Raw genomic sequence first — 18188 nt, 5'->3', positions numbered from 1 at the left:
CAAGTTTCGCATGCTAAATATATACCTGCCAACTTGAGGGGAGATACTATGCTACATGCTTAACTTATTCTATAAGTTAGTTAGTGTTGATGTCAGAAAGTTAGTTACATTGTTATTGGTAGTTAGTTCTTTTTTTCTTTCCTTCTCTTCATTATATATATATATATATATATATATATATATATTGATAGATGATTGATGAGAATCATTTTCTTCTCTCTTTCTACTTTCTCTAATCATAATACACTTCAAATGTCATTTAACTTGAGGCATTTATTCGTTTCCCTTTTTACTTCTGTTGTATAATCCTCTGTGGTGGGAGGCATGACAGGGGATAAATGCTATTTAAAGACAAAAATGTCAAGCAATTGTTCGATATTAATCAACCTTTCTAATAACCTTAATGACAAGATAATCTCTTTTGTAACAAACTTGCCACCTTTCAGTGTAGTGTACTCATAAGTAGGTCCCAAAGCTCTTGTTGAGTCACTGCCTTGTTTGAATGGCGGAGCAAATTCAACCAATAATGCAAACCATTGGGTTCGGAAGCGTACTGAAGAGAAAGTGTAAATTGTTATAGATGATTTCTGGTTAGTGGTTGGTGGAGGGTTTGATGTTAATGATGGATGTTAAATTAATGGTGTCAAGTTTCCTGCAATGAAAGCATATCTTTGGTCATAGTTTCAAATTTTGGTTCACAGCTGGAACTCAGTTAAAATATTGCAAATATTGAGATTCTTACAATCATATTACCTTTGTAATTATGGTAGTATCAATTGCATTTTTCCACAACTTTGACAAATGCCAATATTTACAAACAAATGGCAATACTTACAAAGGAAAATTACTCTAAAAGATGTTAGAAAGATTTAATTATTAAAAGTGACCTTTAATACCAAAATGATTAAGAATGATTAATATTTATAATATTTAAAAAAAAGATCAAACTTTTTTATAAAAAGACAAATATATTCTTAATTAATTATTTATTTATTTTTTATAATATTTATAGCAATGACTTCCATTCTTCCTAAAATCTTGGCCATCTTCACTGCGAAATTCACAGCTGGTTCATACAGCCATTTAAGACTTATCTAAGGAACTATTTTTCCATGAGCTTGTACAGTTTCTTCAGCAGTTCATTGTCCATAACATGGTTACCACCTGAAGTAGATTCTTAGCTCCCATATAAAGTAGGTTTTGTGGTATTCTCTTGAATTCTTTTGTTGTGTATTTTCTTTTTGATTAACAATGACTATGATCGATCGATTTAAATTAATAAGTTATCACAAAAATTAGCATAGAATTGATTAAGTTTATTATCTTAGTATTTGGGATTTTCATACGTATCTAAGCATCATGTTTAATTAGTGTAGCCTAGGAGAAAAAGAAAAGATAGAAGACCGCATAAATAAGAAATTAAATGATTATGAAGATGGCCAAAATTTTAAGAAAAATGGAAGTCATTGCTATAATAATCTTGAAAAATAAATAAAGAAACAATTAAAGATATATTTGTCTCTTTATAAAAAGGTTTACTCGTTCATTTTAAATATTATAAATATTAATTCTACTTAATAATTTTAGTATTAAAGATTTTTTTTAATAATTAAATTTTCTTAACGATTTTTTAAAATATTTTTTTATAATTACAATGCAATTTTTAACAATTGGATTTTCACTTGTTCATCTAAGTATGATTAGCCTTTATTATCCTAAAAAAAACAAACACTAAGAATCCTATTTAATTTCCAAGTAGAAGAGTCGGATTATCATTTATTCATATACATAATAAAAGAATAATTTAGAAACAAAAATCTATAAACCAAACCATTCTCAATTTCCATTAGATAAAAATACCAATTCCATGGTAATAAAAATTCACCATTTCTACAATTATTTATGTAGTGCATGATGCATAAGCATCTATAGTTGATTTTCTTCATTATTCCGTTGAATAAAATTAGTGATTTACTTATTGTAATTGAGATTCTTGTGACTTAATTGATTTTATGTGGAGTTCTCTTGAGCTTTGATATATTTAAGAGATTTTCGAGAGGTCTTAGGCAATGACAAAGAAGAGGAGGAACAAACAAAGAAGTCCTGGAAGAACCAAGGAAGGTAGCGTACAACGCCAATCCAAGCCAAGAAGAAGGGCGTGTGATTAGTGTGCATCATGTTGTGTTTTTCTATGCTTCTTCATATAAAAAATAAATGCATAATGCTTAATTGTGAAGAGTTTTGGTGTTGAAATTGGATATTGCTTTGATCCTTTTGGTTTTATGATTCTTATAGGGAATTGTTAGAAAAAAAAAAGAAGCAAAAGAACAAGTAGGAACTAAGAATTAAAGACAAGTGCAAAGAGAATTCGTAGATGTTGTCAACCCTGACCTCTTCACACTCCAACGAGCATAACTAGAGCTACAGAGGTCCAATTGAGGCGGTTCTAGCAGCATTGGAAAGCCAACGTTCAGAACTTTCCAACACTTTCTTGTCTGATTGCGCGGCCTTGATGGCGCCTAACTTGGGATTTCCTAAGTTAGGCGCCGGATGAAGAAACCATTCTCCAATACGTTCGGGAATGGTGGCGGCTAACTTGGGATTTTCCAAGTTAAGCACCAGAGGAAGACAAGCACACCCAATTGCATGATGGAAAGGTGCCGCCTAACTTGAGATTATCCAAGTTAGGTGCCAGATGCACACGAATACGCCAAGTTAGGCGCCAATCCTCAAGCCTTGAAGTGGTCCCCGTTCGTTCTTTAAGTGATATGCGAAAATCTTTATTTTATTTTGATTAAAGCTTTATTTTATTTATAAATAGGAAAAGAAATTATTTAGTTTTAGAAAATATATGTTACATTAATTTGGATTAGATATAAAAGGAGAAGAGATCTTGACCTAGGCTCCTCTCCTAATTTTTCATTCCGTACTTTTACACTTTTTCTCTGTTAGGATTTATTTTTTCCATGAGGAACTAAGCCTCCATTGTTAAGGTTAGGAGCTTTATTTAGTTTGATGGATTAATAATTATTTATTTTTCTACTCTTGATTAATGTTTTGATTATTGTTTAAGAACTGGTTTCGTTCTTCATCCTAAGAATTAGTGATTATTGGGAAATAACTCTAATTCAACTTGAATTCTATTTGAATCTTGGAAAAGTTATATCATTAGAATTACATCTTGAAATCAATTCCTCACAACTCTCTATTTATCTGGATCTAACGTGATACGTGACATATAATCATCTTATTTTTGGGTATCTAAGGTTTGTGTGGCTCATAAACTAGAATTGAACTTAATCTTCTAATTCAATCAAGTGATGAAGGAATAGGCAGTTGATTGAGTTAGAGGAGATTAAATTACTAAGGAGTTAGGGTTTAATCACTTAAGGTTTGCCATGAATATAATCTTTGCATGATCAAGGTAGTTAACATTGAATATTAATCCGGAAATTTAAGTATCTCTCACACCTTAACTTTTTTTATTATATTATTCTCTTAACCAATTTTAATTTCCTCTTATTTAATTTTCTGTTTTTTAAGTTATTTGCTATTGAAACCCTAAATTTTGATTGTCTGACTAGAATAATCAATTGACTATTGTTGCTTGATATATTAATCCTCGTGGGATCGACCCTAACTCACCTGAGGTATTACTTAGTACGACCCGGTGCACTTGCCGGTTAGTTTGTGGGTTATAAATTCCGCAACAAGTTTTTTGTGCCGTTGCCGGGGATTAATTGTGATTAACAACTACTTGTTGATTGATTACCTAGATTAGAATTTTTCTTTATTTAATTTTGTTATTTTATTTTTACATTATATTTTTCCTTTTTTGAAATTTTTTTATCTTACAAAAAAATACAAAATTTAAAAAAAAAGAAAAAAATTAATATCTCTTTTTGTTCTTTCTTCTTAGCTTTTCTGTTTACCACATGGTGCGTTTAACTCTATTTGGTGTTTTGTGCTAAGGAAAATAATGGAGAGAGATCACATGGTTTACTACTCACACCCAAGGATTGTTTCATATTACTGTGGATGGAGGAACTATTCGAATTTTGGTTGGAAAAGTCAAGACCAAAAAAACTTTAGTGCTCCATGTTCCAACTATCAAGAACCACCATCTCCATATTCATACCAAGAACCACCACCTCTCTATCCATACCAAGAACCATCATCTTTCTACTCATATCAAGAGCCACCATCTCCCTATTCATACCAAGAACCATCCTCTTTTTACTTTTATCAAGAACCATCATCTCCTTTTTATCAAGAGCCACCATCTCCTTATTCATATCAAGAACCATCAGCTCTTGAGCTTGTCATGAAAGAATGCATACATGATATAAGGATGGGTTTCAAAAATATAGAGAAATATGTGGAGTTGATTATCAAGCCCCAGGAAGAGGAACAAGTAAATTCCTTCCCAAGAGATACAATGCAAGCTCCTATGGAAGAAAGTGAAGAAATCAATCAAAGGAGTTCATACTACAGTGAATTAGAGAACTGTCCACCCTCACACATGGAAAAAGAGGAAGATGCACAAACAAAGGAGGTTGTAAGGGATGAAAACAATTATGAAAATCTACACTCTAATGAAGCAGAGAGTGGAATAGAGGGTGAGTTTATTGAACCACCAACTCAAGAAGTTCTTGATGAAGGGTACACTCCAACCATCACACAACACCCAAATTTTGAATTCAAAGAAGTGAAGGCAACCAAGGAAAGCACTGAAAAGGAGATTGTGACCGAGAAACAAAAGAAAATATCCATGAAAAAGAGAAGGTTAGCAAAAAATAATCCAACTCTACTCCAACAAGCAAGGTGAATCAAGCTAATAACAATAAAAGAAAGCTTGTTAGGAGGAATTTATATTAGGGGGAACTAATTTTCTCCTCTTTTCCCTTGGAGTAATTTCTTTTAACCAACTGGAAGAAGAGGAAGAAAATTCAAGAACAACCGTCAAGCTAGTGACGTTAAAGATGCGCTTGTTGGGAGGCAACACACCATTTGGTATTTTTTCATTCTCTTTTTTGTTTTCCTTAAGATTGTGTATGTGTTCATGGATTAAGTTTAGTGTGCTACACCAAATTTGCATCCCACTGGGTCTTTGGACTAGTTTCAAATAGATTGTATCACACTAAGTTTGGTGTCTCACACCAAGTTTGGTGTTGCCACAATCACCACGCAACACATTAGCAATCTAGCTATTTTATACTATTTTAGTTTTCCTTGAGTTTTGTTTTAATTTGATTAATTTATTTTGAATAAGGCCTCTACATTGCTTGATTTCCTTTCACTTGCTAGTCCTATTTACTCTTATTTCCATCACCATTATTTTTCTCTTTTTATTGCTTGAGGACAAGTAACCATTTTATGTTTGGTGTTGGAAGCTATGCTCTACATAGCATAAAAGGGGATAAAGAAGAAGATGATGAAGAGAAAGGCAGAGAGAGCTAAGATTGTTTCCTTCCTTTTTAATTATATGCATGTGTGTTCTTCCTTTTAGATAAGCATAACATAACTTTGAATTGTAACATGTTGCCTTTACATCATAACTATCATCCTGAAATTTGTGAGTCAAATACATTTGAATTTTGCTAGAAGAAACCAGAATGAGCATATGAGTATTAGAAGGCTAGCATGACTATTTTTGCTCAAATACATTTGAATTTTGTTTGATTGAAATTTTTATATAGAACACTTTATAAAATCTTTGAAATTTTGAAAACCTTGAAGAAGCTTGTCCATAAATGATCAAGTAAAGAAAGGGGAACGGGAAAGCGGAAGGCTCTGAGTACTAATGGCAACTCATTAGTCAAGTACTTGCGGTGTTTATGTATCAAGCAAAAAGCTTGAAAATAAAACAGCTAGAGTTAAGGCTAGGCTCAAGTGCAAAGCACTCCCTCAAAGCTCAAGGCTCTGAGCGTCAATGATTAGAGAGTAAAGAAAAGAATCAAAAGCAAAGCTTAAAAAGTTCTCTAGTTATATGCTTGTGATGCTTATGTATCAGGTGGTAATACTTGAAAACAAAATATTTAGAGTCAAAGCTATAAAAACAAATGGTGTAAAGCACCCAAGAATCTAAGAAAAGAAACAATTGAAAAGCTTGTTTCAAGGAAGGAATATAAAAAAAAGATTCCATAAAGTGATCAAGATAAAATCATCAATCATTTGAAATTCTTTTGTGAGTGTTGCATGCATAGTAAACTAGCCAACTATGAACATTGAAATTGCTATTCATCTCACCTTGGATTGTCACTTTATATTGCATGATTCTTTGTTTGCTTGAGAACAAGCAAAGTTTAAGTTTGATGTTGTGATGCGTATGCATCATGTTGTGTTTTTCTATGCTTCTTCATATAAGAAATAAATGCATAATGCTTAATTATGAAGAGTTTGGGTGCTCAAATTGGATATTACTTTGATCCTTTTGGTTTTATGATTCTTGTAGGGAATTGTTAGAAAAAAAGAAGAAAAAGAACAAGGAGGAACTAAGAATTATAGACAAGTGCAAAGAGAATTCGTGGATGCTGTCAACCCTGACCTCTGCATTCTCCAACGAGCATAACTAGAGCTATAGAGGTCCAATTGAGGTTGTTTTAGCGGCATTGAAAAGCCAACATGTAGAACTTTCCAACGATATAACTAGTACAGAATTCCTTGCCAGATTTCACGGCCTTGATGGAGCCTAACTCGGGATTTCAAAAGTTTGGTGCCGGATGAAGAAACCACTCTCTAATACGTTTGGGAATGGTAGCGTCTAACTTGGGATTTTCCAAGTTAGGTGTCAGAGGGAGACAAGCACACGTAATTTGGATTATCCAAGTTAGGCGCCAGATGCACACAAATACGCCAAGTTAGGTGCCAATCCTCAAGCCTTGAAGTGGTCCTCGTTCGTCCTTTAAGTGATATGCAAAAATCTTTATTTTATTTTGATTAAAGATTTATTTTATTTATAAATAGGAAAAGATATTATCTAGTTTTATAAAATATATTTTACATTAATTAGGATTAGATATAAAAGGAGAAAAGATCTTGACCTAGGCTCCTCTCCTAATTTTTCATTTCGCACTTTTACACTTTTTCTCTATTAGGGTTTATTTTCTCCATGAGGAACTTAGCCTCTATTAGGGTTTACACTTTTACACTTTTACACTTTTACTTTTATACCATGAAGTGCCATGTTTGGTCAAAGACTAGGGAGTCTCCAAAGAAGCCCACACGAAGGCATGCAACGCCCCTCTCCACTAAGTGCCATGCCAAGTCCAACCCAAACCACCAAATGTAATGCCATTCCCTCCACATGTAACGCCCATGCTTTCATCCCTTGTGCCAAGATCCAGTAACCACCCAGGTGCCACACCACTTCAGCCAAGTAACATGCCGCTTCACCTAAATCCAAGACCAATTGCAATACCCATGATTTCATTGAATACCAAACACTCCAAGTAACGACCAATCTTTGAATTTCAATTACAAAATGAAGATCACTTTTAGTTTAGATTGATTATGAAAGGTTTGATTTGATTTTGTTTTGAATTTAAAAGTTAGGTTTAGATTAGAATATAAATAAGTCGAAGGAATTTATCTGAGGACACTTTATTTTGGGAGTTTATTTTGAGTAGTTTACAATTTTGTTTTTGGTTTCTGCTTCATGAGCAACTAATTCTCAATTGTTAAGGTTAAGAGCTCTGTTTATTGGTGCACGAAATTGTGATCTCTACTTTTCACAACTCAAACAATCCCCGGTAATGGCTCCAAAAACTTGGTGCTCAATACCATGGTCTAAACATAATTTCACAACTTCGCACAACTAACCAGCAAGTGCACTGGGTCGTCCAAGTAATAAACCTTACGCGAGTAAGGGTCGATCCCACAGAGATTGTTGGTATGAAGCAAGCTATGGTCACGTTGTAAATCTCAGTCAGGCAGATTCAAATGGTTATGAATGATATATGAATAAAGCATAAAATAAGGATAGAGATACTTATGTAATTCATTGGTGAGAATTTCAGATAAGCATATGGAGATGCTTTGTCCCTTCCATCTCTCTGCTTTCTTACTGTCTTCTTCCAATCCTTCTTCCTCCTTTCCATGGCAAGCTGTATGTTGGGCATCACCTTTGTCAGTGGCTACAGTCCCGTCCTCTCAGTGAAAATGTTCAACGCGCTCTGTCACAGCACGACTAATCATCTGTCGGTTCTCAATCAGGTTGGAATAGAATCCATTGATTCTTTTGCGTCTGTCACTAACGCCCAGCCTTCAGGAGTTTGAAGCTCGTCACAGTCATTCAATCATTGAATCCTACTCAGAATACCACAGACAAGGTTTAGACCTTCCGGATTCTCTTGAATGCCGCCATCAATTCTAGCTTATACCACGAAGATTCTGATTAAGGAATCCAAGAGATATCCACTCAATCTAAGGTAGAACGGAGGTGGTTGTCAGGCACACGTTCATAGGTGAGAATGATGATGAGTGTCACAGATCATCACATTCATCAAGTTGAGGAACAAGTGATATCTTAGAACAAAAACAAGCTGAATTGAATAGAAGAACAATAGTAATTGCATTAATACTCGAGGTACAGCAGAGCTCCACACCTTAATCTATAGTGTGTAGAAACTCCACCGTTGAAAATACATAAGAACAAGGTTCAGGCATGGCCGTGAGGCCAGCCCCCATGATCTAAGAACTAGATGTCCAAAGATGATCCTAAGATCTGAAATGATCAAAAGATATAAAATACAATAGCAAAAGGTCCTATTTGTAGAGAACTAGTAGCCTAGGGTTTACAGAAATGAGTAAATGACATAAAAATCCACTTCCGGGCCCACTTGGTGTGTGCTTGGGCTGAGCATTGAAGCTTTCATGTGTACAGACTTTTCTTGGAGTTAAACGCCAGCTTTTGTGCCAGTTTGGGCGTTTAACTCCCATTCTTGTGCCAGTTCCGGCGTTTAACGCCAGGCAGTTTTGAGCTGATTTGGAACGCCGGTTCGGGCCATAAAATCTTGGACAAAGTATGGACTATTATACATTGCTGGAAAGACCAAGATGTCTACTTTCCAACGCAATTAAGAGCGCGCCAATTGGGCTTCTGTAGCTCCAGAAAATTCACTTCGAGTGCAGGGAGGTCAGAATCCAACAGCATCTGCAGTCCTTTTCAGCCTCTGAATCAGATTTTTGCTCAGGTCCCTCAATTTCAGCCAGAAAATACCTGAAATCACAGAAAAACACACAAACTCATAGTAAAGTCCAGAAAAGGTGAATTTTAACTAAAAACTAATAAAAATATAATAAAAACTAACTAAAACATACTAAAAACATACTAAAAACAATGCCAAAAAGCGTATAAATTATCCGCTCATCATTTATCTTTTCATGTATTATTAATCTAAGTGTTTTATGTTATTTTGAGGTTTATGCTTTGATCTATTTCATGATTGAGTTTTTGTTCCTCATCCCTAAAGATTAGAGTTGTTGGAAAATATTTTAACTCCGTTTTGGATTCTAGTATTACTTTAGAAAATTTGATATTGGAATTAGGTTGAAAACTCTTTCTTATAACTTTTTAAACTCAACTAGGAATAATGTTTTATAAAGTGTCCAACTTTATAATTCTCAAAATCTTGAATGGGTTTAGAACTAGCTTGAATAAGTGACATATAATTCGACCTAAGATCACTCTTGAATTTTATGTGAATATAAATCAAAATTGTGCTTAATCTCTTTTCTTAAATAATTGAATAAGAAATTAGCAATTAGTTGGGTTAAAGAAAAATTGAATTTCCAAGAAATTGGAATTTAATTATTTATAATTCGTCGTGAATTGATCTTTACATGTCTCGAAATAAATAAACAAAACGATCATTTTCCTAGAAAGTGAACATCTCCAAAACCTTAACATTCACATCATTATTGTTTTTTTATCTCATTACTTTGCTTATTTACTTTGCCTCTGTTACACATTTGAATTCTCTTATTCCTTTGTTTCAATATGTCTAATTAGAATAATCAATTAATTATTGCTTGTTCAGTCCTTTAATCCTCATGGGAACGATATCCACTCACCGTGGTATTACTTGATACGATCCGGTGCACTTACTGGTATCCATGAGCTTTAGTTTTCGGTCGTCAAGCTTTTAGTGCCGTTGACGGGGATTAATTAAGATTGAAAACAAACTAGTTAATTGATTCTCTAAATTAGATTTTTTTTCTTTTCTTTTTACTTCACCTAGAATTCACTTCACTGTGACGTTAGAAATTCCAATTTCACTTGTTGTCGTGTTTTTTATTCAAGGCAATAAACACAAGGAACTTCTCCGGTACGATCCAAAAATAGAACTTACTCTATTCAATTAAAATGCAATCAAGAGCAGGAGAGAAGAAGATAAGAAGATGGTAGATGACCCAAATAATGCTAAAAAGACTCTTGGTGACTTTACTACTCCTATTTCTGAAAATTGTGGAAAAAGCATAGTATGTCCAAATATGCAAGCAAATAGTTTGAATTAAAGCTATCACCCACCCAATTAGTGCAATAAGGTTAGTTTAGTGAGAATCCTCAAGAAGATCCAAACCTACATATATCCAGCTTCCTACAAATATGTGACACAGTCAAGGGCAATGGAGTCTCTTTCGAAGCCATCCGGCTGAGGTTATTCTTATTCTCTTTGAGGGACAGGGCCAAGTAGTGGCTCTAATCCCAGCCTCTGGACAGTATAGTTGTAACACCCTTACCACTAGAATGTCACGCTTCCCGCTGCACCACTCTAATAGTAAGGAGTATTACGACGACTTTTATATACTTAATAATGAGCCTTTGACTAGAAAACGTATCGCTGTTTTGTTGAAAAAACTGGAAATACTATTAAAATTTTACCAACATGCATATACATATATACAAAATTTCTTATACAAGTAACATATACATATTATGTTCAAAAAAATCATAGAACTCCTATCCCTCATACAAAATTATAATAATAAAGACAAGGAAAATCTATAACATATGTATATAAATAGAAATAACATATCTAAGAACTTAACAAAAACTCTGCAAACTTCTTCGTCCTTGCTGAAAAAAGAAGATTGTAGGGGATGAGAACATCATCCTCAAAAGGGTTCTCAATAAGGGGTTTTTAAGAATTGTTATAAGAAGATATTTTAAATAAAACTATTTTCACACGCAATGATCATCATTTCATTAATAAAATATAAAACTCATATTTTTCTTATAAAAATTTCACGCAAAATAACATTCCATACATTTTACTGCTTACTAAGAAACCATTTTAACTAAAATACTTACCACTGATCCAACCAATCATGGCCTTCGGCCCATATCAAATTAACTCGGCCTCCGGCTCAAATCTAATCAACTCAGCCTCCAGCCCAAATTAAATCAACTCGACCTTTGGTCCGAAATCATATCAACTCGGCCTACGGCCCAATTCAAAACAAATCACCATAAAAAATCAATCACAAAATAGAATCAATCAGAAGCACAAACAATGCAAGACAAATACTATCAGAGAGCAATTACAACTAGTACAACAAATAATTATTAAATAGAAAACATCATATAGGCAAACCAAAACACTTAAGCAACCCAGACAAAGTAAACAAATGCAGTATGATGTATGCCTGCCCTACTGGTCGTGAGCTCACGTGTCGGTTAAATTGCCAGAGCCCGACACATCCGGTAGCTAACCCGGACATTGTCTCTAGGTTGTGCATCCCCAGGAGGAACACAAATGAAGGAGAGTGCCTTTCCAAATCGAATGAGTGTGCCTTTCTGCCTTACAACCAGAGAAAGATGAGGTGAAAAATAATACAAATGAGCATGTCTTTTCACCTTTCCCACACCCACATCACGACAAGAGAGGGAGTCCTTTATCCTTAACTTGCCAAAGCCGTGAGTGGGACAAAACAACCGTCCTCACAACATCCATCATAATCTCATTCTATTCATATTCACCATCAAACATAATCGATTCAGAATCAAAACCAAATCATTTAAACCAAAACCAATTTCAGCTTCATTCTTATTTAAAAAATTCCCAAGAGAAATCATTCCGTTTCTCTAAATCAAATTAAACACTTCATCATTCCTAAAGTGTCTCAAAACATTTCTTATAAAAATTTTGGCAACATCTCCTCTAAAACTTGGACTTTTGCCATCCTTCAAGGGTCCCAACCAAACTTTTTCCAAATCTCAAATGCTTTTCTAAAATCAAATACAAATTCAAACTTCCAAATATCAAATCATTTCTAATTCTTAAAATCATTTCGAATAAATCAACAAAACCAATTCCAATATCAAAACATTTACAAATCTCAAATTAATTCAGCAATCACCAATTTAACAAAATAAATTAATAAGTAAAAAATGCAATCAAGAAACCAATATAGCCATCTAGCGACCACTTCAACAACAACCAACCAGGCAAGCAACTATATTTATTTCAAGCAACTCAATCCAGTTCATAAGATTTATGAAAATCATAAACATACATTTTTCACATTAATATCAACTCATAACAAATTTTGAAAGTAAAATGAGTTTAAGAAATCACCCCTACCTCAACTCATCAAAACTCTCAAAACTGAATGCATCTAAAAACCTTATTTCTTTTGTCCAGCAACAGTGGCAGAAGCTTTAGCGGTAATATAGCCGCTTGTTGTCACAGACAGCAGTGCCACCGTCACCTTCACTTTTTCGGTCAGCCTCAAACAGCAATGGCAGTGGCTCCTGACAGCTCCAGTGGCGGTAACGATGGTGAAGAAAACCACCACACCTTCCCCTGTTCTCCATCTCTCTCTCTCTCTCTCTCTCTCTATCTCGTCTGACTTTTCTCACAGTAGCTCGACGGCGATGCTCCTCATGGCTGTGGCTATGGAAAGTTTAGCGGCTCCCTCTGGCGACTTCTCCCAAACAAAAGTGACGTCAACATGAAGAGGAGGAAGATACGAACACTTTAATTGGATTAGATTTTTAATTGGAGTTACGGAACTCAAGAAATCAAACTCGAAAGGTTTATATTTTCGTGGAAATCTCTTTCGGTCTCTCTCTTTTTTTCTCTCATGCCTTCACTGAAAATGAAGAAGATTAATGGTTAATAATGACAATGTATATTAGGGAGGGTTGGGTTTCAATAAATAGCCACGTGTCGCGTTCTTAAGCTGCTGAGTCAGCGATTCAAGTTATAAATATTTTAAACAGATAACTATGAAAGCTGGATATATTAACATACAAGTAATAATATATAAGGATAAATATGTACGAGTTACTAATATAAATGACATTAGTAGAATAATGATAAAATATATACAATGAAGCGTTAGTAAAGCTGAGCTCACCTAGGATTACTGATATTTACTCACATCGGCAGATTTTAAACTCGATAATAATAATGTTAACTAACTTTATTTTAATCAAAGAGAGTAAATAATAACAATAATAATAATAATAATAATAATAATAATAATAATAATAATAATAATAATAATAATAATAATAAAAATAATAATAATTTTATCCTTTCTCAAAATATCATGTTATAATAAAAATTATATAAAAATACTAATTAATTTAAACTCTAGTTATCATAAAATCAATTATGTAAAATATCGTATTATAGAAAAATTATATAATAACCTTAATTTATCCAAATTCAAATGATAATAGTAATAATTATAAAAATTAATTTAATTATCTCTAGTAAATTAGTTTCTAAAAATAAGGAGCCCCATGATGAGCGGATAATTTGTACGCTTTTTGGCATTGTTTTTAGTATGTTTTTAGTATGATCTAGTTAGTTTTTAGTATATTTTTATTAGTTTTTAGTTAAAATTCACTTTTCTGGACTTTACTATGAGTTTGTGTGTTTTTCTGTGATTTCAGGTATTTTCTGGCTGAAATTGAGGGACCTGAGCAAAAATCTGATTCAGAGACTAAAAAGGACTGCAGATGCTGTTGGATTCTGACCTCCCTGCACTCGAAGTGGATTTTCTGGAGCTACAGATACCCAATTGACGCGCTCTCAACGGCATTGGAAAGTAGACATCCTGGGCTTTCCCGCAATATATGATAGTCCATACTTTGCCCAAGATTTGATGGCCCAAACCGGCGTTCAAAGTAACCTTCAGAATTTCCAGCGTTAAACGCCGGAACTGGCACCAAAATGGGAGTTAAACGCCCAAACTGGCATAAAAGCTGGCGTTTAACTCCAAGAAGAGTCTCTACACGAAAATGCTTCATTGCTCAGCCCAAGCACACACCAAGTGGGCCCGGAAGTGGATTTTTATGTCATTTACTCATCTCTGTACACCCTAGGCTACTAGTTCTCTATATATAGGACCTTTTACCATTGTATTTTCATCTTTCAATCTTAGGATCTTTTGATCATGTTTTGATGATTGAACCCTCTTTGGAAGGCTGGCCTCACGGCCATGCCTAGACCTTATTCTTATGTATTTTCAACGGTGGAGTTTCTACACACCATAGATTAAGGTGTGGAGCTCTGCTGTACCTCGAGTATTAATGCAATTACTATTGTTCTTCTATTCAATTCCGCTTGTTCTTGTTCCAAGATATCACTTGTTCTTCAACTTGATGAATGTGATGATCCGTGACACTCATCATCATTCTCACCTATGAACGTGTGACTGACAACCACCTCCGTTCTACCTTAGATTGGGTGAATATCTCTTGGATTCCTGATACACGATGCATGGTTGATCGCCTGACAACCGAGCGCTCGCCTGACAACCGAGCCAGCCATTCCGTGAGATCAGAGTCTTCGTGGTATAGGCAAGAACTGATGGCGGCATTCAAGAGAATCCGGAAGGTCTAACCTTGTCTGTGGTATTCTGAGTAGGATTCAATGATTGAATGACTGTGACGTGCTTCAAACTCCTGAGGGTGGGGCGTTAGTGACAGACGCAAAAGAATCACTAGATTCTATTCCGGCCTGATTGAGAACCGACAGATGGATAGCCGTGCCGTGATAGGGTGCGTTGAACATTTCCACTGAGAGGATGGGAGGTAGCCACTGACAACGGTGAAACCCTTGCATAAGCTTGCCATGGAAAGGAGTAAGAAGGATTGGATGAAGACAGTAGGAAAGCAGAGAGATGGAAGGGACAAAGCATCTCCATTCGCTTATCTGAAGTTCTTACCAATGAATTGCATAAGTATCTCTATCTTTATCTTTATGTTTTATTCATATATCACCCATACCCATTTGAGTCTGCCTGACTAAGATTTACAAGGTGACCATAGCTTGCTTCATACCAACAATCTCCGTGGGATCGACCCTTACTCGCGTAAGGTTTATTACTTGGACGACCCAGTGCACTTGCTGGTTAGTTGTGCGGAGTTGTGATAGAGAGTTGAGATTGCAATGAGCGTACCATGTTGATGGCGCCATTGATGATCACAATTCCGTGCACCAAGTTTTTGGCGCCGTTGTCGGGGATTGTTTCGTGTATGGACAACTGACGGTTCATCTTGTTGCTTAGATTAGGTAATTTTTTTCAGAATTTCTTTAAAAATGAATTCTAGAGTTTCATGATGATCTGTTGAAATCTGGCTGGCTGAGAAGCCATGTATAATCTTATTGGACCGAGGTTTCAACTTATCATCACAAGAGCTTGTTGATTTCTATCAAACTTGCTATTGGAGCAATGATCTGCTGAGGCTTGGCTGGCCATTGGCCATGTCTAGTGTTTTGGACCGAAGCTTTCTTTGAAAGCTTGGCTGGCTGTGAAGCGATGTCTAATTCCTGGACCGGAGTCTTAGACTAGCATTGCAATGATTCCTGGAATTCAAATTAAGAATTTTGAAACCTTTATTTTCTATTTCCATATAATTTTCGAAAAATCCAAAAAAAAAATTTCAAAATCATAAAAACCAAAAATATTTTATGTTTCTTGTTGAGTCTAGTGTCAAATTTTAAGTTTGGTGTCTTGCATGCATTGTGTATTTGATCTTGGTTCTATTTTCAAGTCAATAGTACAGGGAACTGAAGATTCAGAACATGCAGCAGAGGAATTACACAGAAAAAGCTGGGCGTTCAAAACGCCCAGTGAAGAAGGACAGACTGGCGTTTAAACGCCAGCCAGGGTGCCTGGTTGGGCGTTTAACGCCCAAAAAGGTAGTGCATTGGGCGTTAAACGCCAGAATGTGCACCATTCTGGGCGTTTAACGCCAGGATGGCACAAGAGGGAGGATTTTGTTTTCAAATCAATTTTTTTTCAAGTTTTCAAAGTTTTTCAAAATCAAATCTTTTTCAAAATCAATTTCTTTCCTTTTTCAAAGATACTTGCTAACAATTAATGATTTGATTGAACAATTCAAGTATGTTGCCTTTTCTGTTGAGAAAGGTTTAATGTTTGAATCATATCTTTTCTTGTTAGGCAAGTCATTAATTTTTAAAATCAAATCTTTTTTAAAATCGTTTTCAAATCATATCTTTTCAATCATATCTTTTTAAAAACCATAACTTTTCAATCAAATCTTTTTTATTACATCTTTTTCAAAAATAGTTTTCAATCATATTTTTTTTTAAAATCTTTTTCAAAAATCACTTGATTTCTTTCCCACTTTTAGTTTTCGAAAATTATCCACCAATTTTTCAAAATGTTTTCAAAATCTCTCACTTAATTTTCGAAAATTTCTTCCTCTCTTCTCACATCCTTTTATTTATGGAGTACCACTCCTTCTCAATGCACAATTCGAACTCTATCTGACTAAGTTCGAATTCTTCTACCTCTTCCTTCTAAATTTTCTTCTTCTCTGACACCTCAAGGAATCTCTATACTGTGACATAGAGAATTCCACATTTTCTTGTTCTCTTCTCTTTCATATGAGCAGGAACAAAGACAAAAGCATTCTTGTTGAAGCTGACCCTGAACCTGAAAGGACCTTGAAGCGAAAGCTAAGAGAAGCTAAGGCACAACTCTCTGTAGAGGACCTAACAGAAATCTTCAAAGAAGAAGACATGGCAGCCGAAAACAACAACAATGCAAACAATGCAAGGAAGGTGCTGGGTGACTTTACTGCACCTACTCCCGACTTCTATGGGAGAAGCATCTCTATCCCTGCCATTGGAGCAAACAACTTTGAGCTTAAGCCTCAATTAGTTTCTCTGATGCAACAGAATTGCAAGTTCCATGGACTTCCATTGGAAGATCCTCATCAGTTCTTAGCTGAATTCTTGCAAATCTGTGACACTGTCAAGACTAATGGGGTTGACCCTGAGGTCTACAGACTTATGCTATTCCCTTTTGCTGTAAGAGACAGAGCTAGGACATGGTTGGACTCACAACCTAAAGAAAGCCTGGACTCATGGGAAAAGCTAGTCAATGCCTTCTTGGCAAAGTTCTTTCCACCTCAAAAATTGAGTAAGCTTAGAGTGGAAGTCCAAACCTTCAGACAGAAGGATGGAGAATCCCTCTATGAAGCTTGGGAAAGATACAAACAATTGATCAGAAAATGTCCTTCTGACATGCTTTCTGAATGGAGCATCATAGGTATTTTCTATGATGGTCTCTCTGAACTATCCAAGATGTCTTTGGATAGCTTTGCTGGAGGATCTCTTCATCTGAAGAAGACGCCTACAGAAGCTCAAGAACTAATTGAAATGGTTGCAAATAACCAATTCATGTACACTTCTGAAAGGAATCCTGTGAATAATGGGACAAATCAGAAGAAAGGAGTTCTTGAGATTGATACTCTGAATGCCATTCTGGCTCAGAACAAGATATTGACTCAACAAGTCAATTTGATTTCTCAAAGTCTGTCTGGAATGCAAAATGCACCAAGCAGTACTAAGGATGCTTCATCTGAAGAAGAAGCTTATGATCCTGAGAACCCTTCAATGGAAGAGGTGAATTACCTAGGAGAACCCTATGGAAACACCTATAATTCTTCATGGAGAAATCATCCAAATTTCTCATGGAAGGATCAACAGAGACCTCAACAAGGTTTCAACAACAATAATGGTGGAAGAAACAGGTTTAGCAATAGCAAGCCTTTTCCATCATCTTCTCAGCAACAGATAGAGAATTCTAAGCAGAACCACTCTGACTTAGCAACCATGGTCTCTGATCTAATCAAAACCACTCAAAGTTTCATGACTGAAACAAGGTCCTCCATTAGGAATTTGGAGGCACAAGTG

At 35.1% G+C, this 18188-nt stretch overlaps 1 non-coding gene across 1 annotated transcript; it reads right to left on the bottom strand.

Moving 5' to 3' along the window:
* Positions 1 to 17414: 17414 nt before the first annotated feature.
* Positions 17415 to 17522, bottom strand: LOC130953845 (small nucleolar RNA R71). The gene has a single exon (XR_009076006.1). It is a non-coding gene; the product is annotated as a small nucleolar RNA R71 (small nucleolar RNA).
* Between the last annotated feature and the right edge of the window lie 666 nt (positions 17523 to 18188).

This window comes from Arachis stenosperma, chromosome 9 (genome assembly GCF_014773155.1).
Source record: "Arachis stenosperma cultivar V10309 chromosome 9, arast.V10309.gnm1.PFL2, whole genome shotgun sequence".
In the NCBI taxonomy this organism is placed as follows: domain Eukaryota; kingdom Viridiplantae; phylum Streptophyta; class Magnoliopsida; order Fabales; family Fabaceae; genus Arachis; species Arachis stenosperma.
This window is presented reverse-complemented; position numbering and strand designations above follow the sequence as displayed.